Raw genomic sequence first — 5812 nt, 5'->3', positions numbered from 1 at the left:
GGCAATCCACCCGGGGAGTACGAAGATGTACAACGATTTGAAACGTCGGTTTTGGTGGCATGGTATGAAACGAGACATCTCCAACTTTGTTTTGAGATGTTTAATATGTCAACAAGTGAAAGTGGAACATCAAGTGCCTTCAGGATTACTTCAGCCAATCACGATACCCGAGTGGAAATGGGATCGAGTCACAATGGACTTTGTATCCGGACTGCCATTGTCAGCGAGTAAGAAGGATGCGATTTGGGTCGTTGTAGATAGATTGACTAAGTCACTCACTTTATCCCGTCGCATGAATTTTCAATGGACAAACTAGCGAATTATCGTTTCTCGATTGTGAGATTGCACGGGGTGCCTATTTCCATCGTGTCGGATAGAGATCCGAGATTTACCTCGTGATTTTGGAAGAAGTTGCAAGAAGCTTTGGGTACCAAGTTGCATTTTAGCACCGCCTTTCACCCCCAAATCGATGGTCAATCCGAACGGATAATTCAAATACTCGAGGATATGTTGAGATGTTGCATCCTTGAGTTTAGTGGTTCATGGGAACGGTATTTGCCTTTGATTGAATTCGCACAACAATAGCTTTCAATCAAGTATTAAGATGGCGCCTTACGAGGCTTTATACGGTCGTAAATGCCGTACCCCATTATTCGGACCGAACTTAGTGAAGGTAAATTCTTTGGGGTTGATTTGGTTAAGGATACCGAGCAAAAGTTCGAGTAATTCGTGAAAGTTTGAAAGTCGCTTGGATCGCCAAAAGTCGTATGCGGATTTGAAAAGAAAAGATATTGAATATCGGGTTGGAGACAAGGTCTTTCTCAAAGTTTCACCTTGGAAGAAGGTGCTTAGATTTGGTCGTAAGGGCAAATTGAGTCCGAGGTTAAATCGGGCCATATGAAGTATCCGAATGAGTTGGGCCAGTCGCATATCGATTAATTTTGCCCCCTGAGCTCGAAAAGATTCACAACGTTCTTCATGTCTCGATGCTTCGACGATATAGGTCTGATCCATCGCACGTAATCGCTCCATCTGAGATTGAGATTCAGCCTAATTTGAGCTATGAAGAGTAACCGGTTCGCATTATGAGGCGTGAAGTAAAAGAGTTGCGTGATAGAAAAATCCCGCTAGTGAAGGTGTTGTGGCATAAACACGGAATGGAAGAAGCCACTTGGGAACTTGAGGACTCTATGAAAGAGCGATACCCGAGCCTATTTACCGGTAAGATTTTCGGGGACGAAAATTTCCTAAGTGGGGGAGAGTTGTGACATCCCTAAAGTGACCCTAGTCGAAAGCGGTTTGGGACCGCTAAACCGAAATCACTAAATTATTTGAGTATGATAGTTCTTGTCTAAATATGTGAAAATGCATGTGTGAATTTTTTAATTCTTTGATTTAGTTAATTTGAAGGTGAATTGAAAGAAAAGGACTCATGTGAAAGGATTTAATTATATGTGGCTAATTTTAAGAGGTTAATAAAGGAATGAAGTAAAATAAATGGAGTTGCATGTCAAATAACCCATTTGACAAGGTTAGTGGCCGCCATGACAAAATTATGGGCAAGGGAACATGTTTCCAACATGTTATGCTAGTGGTGTATGTAGGAAGCCATAAAATAATAGCTAGCATTAAAGAAATGAACAAAAAATGAGCATGGATGCCCCCATTGTGCCGTAACTAGAGAGAAAAACCAAAAAAAAAAGAAGGAAAATGCTCATTCTATTCTCCATTGCCGTGGCTTGAAGGAGGAAGAAGAAGGAATTCTTTTGTGCATGATTTGGCTTGGTTGATGCTTAGGAAGAGGTAAGCACTTTGAAACCCTTGGAAATTTAGATGTAAATGAGGTGATTAGTTCAAGTTCTATTCATTCCATGGATTAAATTTGGTTGTTTGGAGGTTTGGTATTTGGCCAAGTAGTTGAAGCTCTTGGTACATGTATTTTTCATGAAAGTTGAAATTGGTTTGTTCATAAGGGAGGGGTGCGAATGTGGCCAATGAAAGGCCTTGATGAACTATATATGTGGCTTGGGTTTATGATATTCGGTTAAGGGATATTGTGCTAGCAAGGTTGGTTTTATATATACATGTAAGTTACTTTGTATATGATGTTTAGAAAAAAAAATAGTGAAGGGCAAAGTTAATGATGTTGGATAAATTTTTAGTAGAGTTGTGCTTAGGCATTCGGTCATTGATGAGCATTGTGGTAACCTAGTTGTAGTTGCAACTCCTAATTTTGAGATGGAATTTGTACACATACGTTAAGTAAATGGTTAGGGCCGAATGGGGACTATGTGTTTGAAAGAATAAAATCGATACTATAATTGATAGTATAAGTATTCGCCATTCAATCAAGGGTATAGGTGATGTTAGATCAATTTTAGCACATTCGCTATTTAGGTATACCCAATCATGATATTGCCTTTGATTGTATAAAATCAACTAAAATGGGTGGTTAGTGAGGGTGGCTATTTAATATACTGAATATGTATATGTGTATGTGTGATTGGATTATTGATAGAATAGTAAATTGCATAAGGCTATTGGCGAATAGCCAAGAACATAAGGTAGCAAGATAAAAATTTTACCATGTCGTTCGTATGTTATATGATCATTAGAATGTGGATACCAACATATGTACCAAAGCGATTGAATGAGTTAATTTGTTTGTTTAAGCTCAAGATCCTAAAGGAGAGCGTCCAACAAGGGAAATCGAAGGTCAACGAGTAGCCGACTTAGAATTATTTGCCCGACACAAGGTAAGTCATTAAGCACATATGTTTGATATTGCTTAAATGATTGTAAAATCTATGCAATTGTGTTTAATGGGATGATATATATATATAAATGAAATTGTATGTGTATGGAGTGATGACAATTGTTGAATGTAAAAGAAATAGTGAAATGTGTAGAAAGTTTGCTTTCGGCACTAAGTGTCTTGAACAATACGTGTGTACGGTGACGAGATTGGCACTAAGTGTGCGTCTGGAAATATATGGCACTAAGTGTGCATGCTGGAAATATATGGCACTAAGTGTGCGAGCTCGAAGGGTATGGCACTATGTGTGCGGGCTTAAATCGCATGGCACTAAGTGTGCGAAATCGAGTATTAAGCACTGTGTGTGCGTACTCTATATATATATAAATATCTCCGATCGAACAATTATATGGAGGGTGTGTCTCCATCGAGTTGAGTATGGACAGTGGATCGGGTAAGTACCTTGAGCTCATGACGAATAGTTAATATGTTCATGCTCGGGGTTGAGCTTGGTAAGCTTTAAATCTATGTGATGATTGCAATTGTATGATTGTGGTGAAAATGAGTTGGTGTGTAAAAATGCCTCAAATATCTTATTGTATAGAATACGAAATGTGGATGTATGACTTGGTATGAGATTGAACCGAAAGGTCCAAGGAACTATGATATAGTTCAATATGGATGGAGTACTTAGCCTCGTTCATTATTTCATGTTGTAATAATTTTGTTAATGGATGGTTGTGGAATGCTTATGGCTTACTGAGTTATAAACTCACTCGGTGTTTTCTTGTCACCCATTTTAGGTCTCTTGGACTCGTCTCTTGTGTACTCGGAACCGTTGTCGAAGTCATCACACCGGCGAACAATCTTTTGGTATAGTCTCCTTAGTCGATCTAGGAGAACATTTGGCATGTATAGGCTATTTTGTTTTGTTGAATTTTGGGTTGTAAACTTTAAGCCATGCGAAAATGGCCTATGTGGTCGGTTGAGTGTGATTCTAAAACCTATAGTCACAAGTCTTAGAAACCTTAATTTTGATAAGGTGGCCATAGCTTGTATTATGTATGATGAATTATAGTTGGCCATGGAAGAATTATGAAATAGTCATTGTTTGCTTTAGTAACAGATGCTGCCAGCAGCAGTGAGGTGAGATTGAAAAATCACTAAAAATAGTAGAAGTAGAATTAAATAGTGAATAAATTATGAAATTGAACCTTGATGAATCTACTTTCATATGGAAGAAACGAAACGGTCATATGAGACAGATTTTAAGAGATATTCAGGTTTTCGTGAAACAGGACCAGAACGGTTTCTGGATCCCCTGCTTCGACTTTTAAAATTTACCATAAATTATCCAGAAACAATTAGAAGTCATGCCTTAAATGAATAGATTCCCCTTTGAGTCTAGTTTCATTAGAAACAAACAGTATGAGCATTGGAGCTCTGTACGAGATGTTATCCAGGTCGTAATGTGCAAAGGTCAGTGTAGTCGAACCCTGAAACAGGGGTGACTTTAACTAATAAACTGTACCAATTGGCCCGACCAAAAATTCTAGAAAAAAATTTGTAGATGCAATTATGAGTCTAGTTTCATGGAAAATTTACGGAACTGGTTTTTGAGTTTGGGAACTCGAGATATGATTTTTAAGGTAACAGTGATGCAGTTTGCTAGCCTGCCTGGAACAGAAATTCATAATTTCCAAGAGAGAAATAAGGGAAGTAAGCCTGGTAACACCTCGTGGTCAAATCCGGTGACGGTCACGGGTTTGAGGTGTTACACGAACTGACTCAGAAGATCTTAAGCAAGGCACATAGTAGCAGTTGTCCATCAAGAAAGTACCAAAATGTACAATGATTTAAAGAGACCGTATTGGTGGCCGAGTATGAAAAAGGATATCTAAGAGTTTGTTTCAAAATGCTTGATATGTCAACAAGTGAAAGCCGAACACCAAGTACCTTCTGGGTTACTTCAACCCATGACTATTCCCCAGTGGAAATGGGACCAGATTACTATAGCTTTCGTAACGGGACTATTGTTGTCACCAAGAAAGAAAGATGCGGTTTGGGTCGTGGTGGATCAATTAACTAAGTTGGCTCACTTTATTCAGGTACGTATTGACTACTCACTCGAAAAGTTAGCCGAGTTGTATTTTCTGAAATTGTAAGACTCCATGGAGTACCTTTGTCGATCATATTGGATAGAGATCTAAGATTCACATTGCAGTTTTGGAAGAAGCTCCAAGAGGCTTTAGGTACAAGATTGAGTTTTAATACCGCTTTTCATCCGCAAATCGATGGCCAATCAGAGAGAGTAATCCAGGTTTTCGAGGATATGCTCCGATTTTGTGTATTAGAATTCCAAGGTAGTTAGGAAAGGAATTTACTGTTGGTGGAATTTGCTTATAATAACAAATTTCAGTCGAGTTTTAAAATGGTGCCTTATGAGGCTTTGTATGGGCGTAAGCTCCGAACACTTTTGTATTGGACTAAACTTAGAAAAAGTTAGATTCACGGAGTCGATCTAATCAAGGAAACCGAAGAAAAAGTAAGAGTAATCCATGATTGCTTGAAAGTCGATTCGGATAGACAGAAATCCTAAGCTGATTTGAAGTGGAAAAATTTGAGTTTCAAGTCAGTGATAAGGTATTTTTGAAAGTGTCTCCATGGAAGAAAGTTCTGTGGTTTGGTCGGAAGGGCATATCGGTTAGCCTTACCGTCAGAGTTAGAGAAGACTCACAATGTGTTCCACATGTCTATCTTACGTCGATACCGATCAGATCCATCGCATGTGATTTCACCAACTGAGGTTGAAATTCGACCGAACATGACTTATCTTGAAGAACCGGTCAAGATTCTGGCTCGAAAACTAAACAAATGAGAAACAACAAGTGTAGCTTTTGTGAAAGTATTATGGCATAGACATCGGGTTGAAGAGGCCACTTGGGAGCCTAAGAAGACTAAATCCTTTTCACAAGTAAGATTATCAGGGACGAAAATCCCTAAGCAGGAGAAATGTAACAGCACGATTTTGAGGCTAATCAGAACAGTTGTTTTGGG

The sequence above is a fragment of the Gossypium arboreum genome, chromosome 3, assembly GCF_025698485.1.
Source record: "Gossypium arboreum isolate Shixiya-1 chromosome 3, ASM2569848v2, whole genome shotgun sequence".
Classification (NCBI taxonomy): Eukaryota; Viridiplantae; Streptophyta; class Magnoliopsida; order Malvales; family Malvaceae; genus Gossypium; species Gossypium arboreum.
The sequence above is the reverse complement of the archived record's forward strand: the minus strand, read 5'-3'. Positions refer to the sequence as shown.